Genomic DNA, 6584 nt, shown 5'->3' with positions numbered 1-6584 from the left:
ATTGACATATGCATGCGTCTGAGTAACCATCACCCCAATCAAGATATAGGACATTTTCATTACACCTGAAGATCCCCTTGTGCCTCCTCCCAGAAAACATCCTTAACCAAAGGTAACCACTATTCTAACTTCTGACATCAAGGTTAATTTTTCCTGTTGTAGAACTTGGCTTAAATGGAATCCTGCAGTGTGTACTCTTTTATGTCTGGCCTCTTTCACTCAGCATTCCATCTGTACAGGTGCTGTTTTTAGTTGCTGGTCTGGGTTTCTGATTGACCGAATTGTCTGCTCCTCCTGTCTGCTCTTCAGCCTCCCTGATCACAACTCAGCGCCCTCTCTGGTCAGCCTCCCGAAGGCTGTGGGGTGATGGACTCACCCTGGCCTGGCTCCAGCTCCCTGATTATCCACAGTCAGCTCTTTGAACTTGGGCCAGGCGTACAACTGCCATCCCATGCAAATATGGGCTCACTCTTCCTAGAAGCTAAATGACGTGTGTGTGTGTGTGTGTGTGTGTGTGTGTGTTTGTGTTTGTGTGTGTGTGAGAGAGAGAGAGAGACAGACAGAGACAGAGAGAGAGCAAGCTAGGAAGATTAGGGGGCACCACTGCTGACCCCTACCCTGCCTGGACCCCTTCCTCGGTCATTTGTTATAACTACCTTGGGCACCACCATGATGGACAGGGTACTTCCCTAGGGGAGCGTGGCTTTTTCCAGAATGCACCTAAGGAAGAGAGGACCAAGCACACAGTTGTGGGATTTCACCCAAATCATTCCTTTGTGCATAATACCTCCTCAGGGTTTGGAGCTGGGGAGGGAGCAAAGAAACATGACCTCTCATCCTTCTCCCTGCTCTGGCTCCTGGGAGTAGAGGGGCTTTCTCCTTTCATCTTATATTGGGTGGATGCTGCTTCCCCTAAGTGCTTTCTCTTCATGGGCTCAGACTTCAAAGCTTTGCTTATTATATGTAAAAGGAAACTTTTGGAATTTAGAAAACCCTTTATTTTCCCCACAACCCTCAGCCTTCAAGCGTTGTCTCACTATGGAGTTGGAGAGTTAGTTCTGAGACTTAAAGCAGAATGGCGAACCCCCCCTCTTTCTTGGAGTTCCTGGGTGGTGGAAACAGTTAATGAGCTCAGCTGTTAACTGAAAGTTTGGAGGTTGGAATCCATCCGGAGATGCCTTGGAAGAAAGCCTGGTGAGCTACTTCTGAAAAATCAACCACTGAAACCCTATGGAGCACAGTTCTACTCTGACTTAGGATGGGTTCCATAGCAACTGGTTTTCTCTCTCTCATCTCCAGCTTTAACAATCCTATCCTCCCTAAGGCGGTGGGTGTCATTGGCCAGAGGGAGAAGATGGACGGGAAGGGTCAAAGACATTACAAGTATATATATATATATATATAAAAGTATATATATATATATACCAACTGTAGCTGTTGCTGAGGGAGTGTGATGAGGAGGGGCTAGGTTTGACCCTTAGAACCCGCCCGGCTCCATCCCAAGTCATTCCCTGCCTGCCCAGGATGGGGAAAACTCCTCTGCACTGCTAGGGGGCCCTCAGGCTCAGGAAGAGAACAGGTTGGCTGGGGTTCAGGGCCCTGAAAGTGGCACAGGTGTGCCTCCAGCGCCTAGGGCAAGTGGCTCATTGCCTCACAATCCTCTCTGTTGGGGGTTGTTGATTTGTCGGGTGTTTATAGGAAAGCTACCACATTTCTGGTGAGTCAATGCTGGGTGGAGGGAGGAGGGTGAAATTTCAAATGACCTCCTGACAACACAGAAGGTAGCCTGGGACTCTGGACATGGGGTCTGAATTGGGGGTTCTCCTGCCAAATCCAGTGGGAGAAGGTCACCACTGGAATTTAGAGAAAGATTTTTTTCTATTGAGATCAACTAACCCACAGAAATAAGAATCCTTAGAGGGCCCTATTCAGGCTCAAAACAGTTTAGTTTTAGGTTTGTGTTTTGAAAATGTATAAAAGGCTCAATCTAACTTTTTAAATTATGAGCCAGAATCTAAAATTTATAAATACAATAAATTAAACACCAACACACATTTCCAATGTATGGAAGGTTTATGAAAAGAGGAATCAGAGATGAAAAGACTAATAGCGGACAAGGAGAGCCCCCCAGAGATTGAGAAGGCCAGGTGGGGACAGGCTGAGGAGTTCTGAAGGGTGGTTGGTCCAGGTACAGCAGGAGCTCTTGCGACACACTCCTATGTCTTAACTCTTCCTGAAGCTCATGTACCTGCCACCACTGCTGCCAGACAAAGTTAATTAGCTAAGTAATGTTTGTTTACAACTCTTCCATGGCTCTTTACCTTGAAATTCCAGAGGTGCTGTTCTGGGTCAGATATATGCTCCACCACTCAGAGGCCTGCAGTATAACATCTCAGGTTCTAAAACACTGGCATTCTCTGTTAGCTAGGAGACACGGAGTGGAAGGTGACTGTACGTTGAATGGAAGCTTCATGAGGCAGGGATCTGGCCTGTCCTTACTCAACCATCTCTCTATCTGGTACATGGTAGATGCTCAATAAGTATTTGTTGAATCAGTGAATGGATTGGCTGGGTGGTATCCTACCCCTTGGTGAAACAGATGCTCCACATTTCCAACAGTCTTGGGATGAGGGAGGGGCCGGGTGTCCCTCTCCCGCATGGTCCTGAGCAGCCCTAGACCAGAAACGTCCATTCCCTCTTGTCAACAGAATTAATAACCACTTCCTGTGAGGCAAGAGTGCAGACTTGCCTGTGCCTTGATCTTGATATGATAATTAGTGATAAATGCTTAAGTGTGTGTCATCCTTGCCTCACGCCATATGTCTTACCATCTATCCCATTACCTGCTTCAGGGCTTTTGCGTGGAATTGAGACTCAGATGGGCATCAGCCCGTGTGTCCTCCTCCATCCCTGTCAGCTGCCTCCTCTCGCCTATGACACTGTCACTGAGTGACTCCTGTGACTGCTGTTCTAGGGGAAGGTAAAGGGAGGTGAGTGACTGAACCATTATTTCCTGGAGTCAAAGTAGATGAGGAGGGGCTGAGACTAGATCTATTTCCTTCAGGCAAGGCTTGATCCTCCCTCTTTCCTCTGGAGAGAGTATCACATAAGGTGGTTGAGAGCACTGCCTCTGGAATAGATTCGCCGCGTGACCTCGGAGCAGTTCCCCCACCAATTCCTGCTTCAGTTTCCTCATTTGTAAAATGAGGACAATGAATAAAAATGTTTTATATATATATACATATATATTTATTACTCTTGTACCTAATTTTGTATCAATTTGTATAAACATCAGGCCCCATAGAATATGGATCTACCCCTGGTATCACACTGTTCCGTTGAAAGCACTATATATATATATGTATATATATATATATATATATATATATATATATGTTACTGATGAAGATCAAAGACCACAGCCTTCAGGGTTGGTTACACCTCAACATAAAGAAAACAGAAATCCTCACAACTGGACCAATAAGCAACGTCATGATAAACAGAGAAAAGATTGAAGTTGTCAAGGTCTTCATTTTACTTGGATCCATAATCAAAACCCATGGAAGCAGCAGTGAAGAAATGAAACGATGCATTGCTTTGGGCAAATCTGCTGCAAAGGTCCTCTTTAAAGTGTTAAAAAACAAAGATTTCACTTTAAAGACTAAGGAGCGTCTGACCCAAGCCATGATATTTTCAATGGCCTCGTACACATGTGAAAGCTGGACAACGGATAAAGAAGACAGAAGAAGAATTGATGCCTTTGAATTGTGGTATGAGTGAAGAATATTGAATATAACATGGACTGCCAGAAGAATGAACAGATCTGTCTTGGAAGAAATACTGCAAGAATGCTCCTTAGAAGCGAGGATGGTGAGACTGTCTCACATACTTTGAACATGTTATCAGGAAGGATCAGTCCCTGGAGAAGGACATTATGTTTGGTAAAGTGGAGGGTCAGCAAAAAACAGGAAGACCCTCAAGGAGATGGGTTGACACAGTGGCTGTAATAATGGGCTCAAGCATAATGATTGTGACGGTTGGGCAGGACCAGGCAGTGTTTCATTTTATAGTACATAGGGTCACTGTGAGTCAGAACTGACTCAACGGGACCTAACAACAGCAGCAACTATGACCACAAGGACTTATTGCTAGGGCTCCTCTCGAAGCTTTGAAGGGCATGTTCAAGAGGAAGACCCAGCTCTAAGCATCATTACTTCACACTAAACCCGCCTCTGCTGGCACATGATAAACATTCTGTTAACTATTATTATTGACTCCATTTTCCGACACGTTTCCTTTTGTGGTGGCAAGGTGGCTACATTCAGCAGCTTTAGCTTCATATCCTCCCAGGTTCTCGTTCAGCAGGAAAGATAAAGCGTCTCTTCCGGAAATCCAAGCACCAGGATTTACTTTAACTGGATCAGGTTGAGTCAAGAGAATCCAATGAACCCATCACCATGGCCGGGGGGGGGGGTGGGGGGGGTGGATTTCATATGCTGATTAGTTAGATGCTAAACACGCATTCTTACAGCTGGAGGTGGTGTCAACACCACTTGGCATCACCATGGCAATGGAGAGTGGGAAAAGGATAGCTCCCCAGAGGAAATTTGGGATATGTTTTTACCAGAACAGAAGTAAGGGAGGTATAAATGATGAGTGAAAAAACAATAAATGTTCATTTAGTGTGCGTGTAGAGCAAATTTTGAGAAGAGAGAGTAGAAGGAGAGAGCCCAGCAAGGGAGAGGGATGACATGATGTAAAATACAGGTGCCCAAGACCTCCTCCAGCTTGTCAGCTGGGTCAGGCCTGCTCTGGTGGGGCCCACAGGCGTGCCTTTCCCCTGAGGATCCCATTGGCCTAAGAAAACAACATGTAGCCTCAACCACACCCAGCTGTGCTGCCCAACCCTGTTCTAGATTGACCGCCTGCAGATCTCCTCTGCTCTCTTCTGTCTGCTCACCCTGTCTTTATCCTTCCTGGCCTACCTTGTCTCTTCCCTGCTCCCTACTCACAGTCCTGGCATGGTGGAGTGGGGAGGTCTTCACTGCTTTAGCCTGGGAACAACAACTTTGCTTCTCTGTTCCTGCCCCCTCCCCCTTCCCACCTTGGGTCCCAACCAAGTAAATTCCTGAGTCTTGGCACATAAATAAAGGGAAGCTGCTGTTGGAGGGTCCTAACTATTTCCTCTCAGCCAGGCAGAACCCTGTGGCCCTCCTAGACTGGGAGTAACCAAGGTGACACATTGAGCAGTGGTTTTTAATCTTTGTGCAGTCATAAAACTCTTTGGAGAATCTTATGAAACACTTACGCTCTCCAATATCATAGCTACTAGCCCAAGCTCGGCTGCTAATCAAAAGGTCAGCCGTTCGAATCCACCAGGCACTCCTTGTCAACCCTATGGGGCAGTTCTACTCTGCCCTATAGGGTCTCTTTGAGTCAGAATTGACTCAGTGGCAACAGGTTTGGTTTTTTTGATTTAGCCACACGGGGCTACTGAGCACTTGAAATGTAGCTAGTCTGAATTGACATGTATTGCAAGCATAAAACGTTCAGTAAATTTGAAGACTTAGTATGGAAAAAAAAAAACACGTGAAATATCTCAATAATTTTAGATACTGATTACATATTGAATCTATAACATCCTGGATATCTTGGATTAAATAAAATACATCATTTAATTATATAATTATATATTTGTTATGGAGCTCTGGTGGGGCAGTGGTTAAGAGCTCAGATGCTAACCAAAAGGTTGGCAGTTCAAATCCACAGCCGCTCCTCGGAAACCCTATAGGGCAGTTCTACTCTGTCCTATAGGTTCGCTATGAGTTGGAATTGACTCGACGGCAACAGGTTTGGTTTGGTTTTTATATTTGTCATCTAATAATAAAATAATTATTAAAATCAATTTCAGTTGTATGTTTTTACTTTTTTTAATGTGGCGACTGGAAAATGTAATATGACATATGTTCTCATTATGTTTCTACTGGACAGTGCTGCTCTAGATCCTTTTTCCAGAAACATTCCCATGCACGCTTACCTGCATAATTTTGCATACAATTTCAGGGACTCTTGGAACTACCCTAAATCCCATCCATGGAGCCTAGCCCCAAATTAAGACTCTCTGAGTCAGGAATTTCATGTTTTTCTCCAGGCCCAGCATCTACCACGTCATTAATAGACAGACAGATTGGAAACTGAGAACAAGCCCTCCTCCCAGCCCAGCCAGTTCAGCCCAGGGGTCCTGTCTCCGAGGGCTGGGGGGTACCCGACCCTCTCATGCTGATGCAGAGGCCTGAGGCTTGGAGTCCCCTAGTAGGTGATGACGTTGCGGCTCTGTCTCTCTAGGCCTCCCAAGAGGTGCCCACATCAGTTGAGGGAGAAGGTGTTAATTCACACCCCAGGAGGATGCATTTTCCCAGTACTCCTGAGATCCGAGGTTGCTCTGGGTCTGCTCCAGACAACAGAAGCCACCAGTAATGAGAGCAGTCATGGTGGGTGGGCTCCAGGTCAGGCTGAGCCCAGTCTGGGGAAGGGGGCACAGGCTTCCAGTCCAGACAGGCCCAAGTATACACCGAGCTCTGCCA

The sequence above is a fragment of the Trichechus manatus genome, unplaced genomic scaffold (genome assembly GCF_000243295.1).
Source record: "Trichechus manatus latirostris isolate Lorelei unplaced genomic scaffold, TriManLat1.0 scaffold00076, whole genome shotgun sequence".
In the NCBI taxonomy this organism is placed as follows: domain Eukaryota; kingdom Metazoa; phylum Chordata; class Mammalia; order Sirenia; family Trichechidae; genus Trichechus; species Trichechus manatus.
This window is presented reverse-complemented; position numbering follows the sequence as displayed.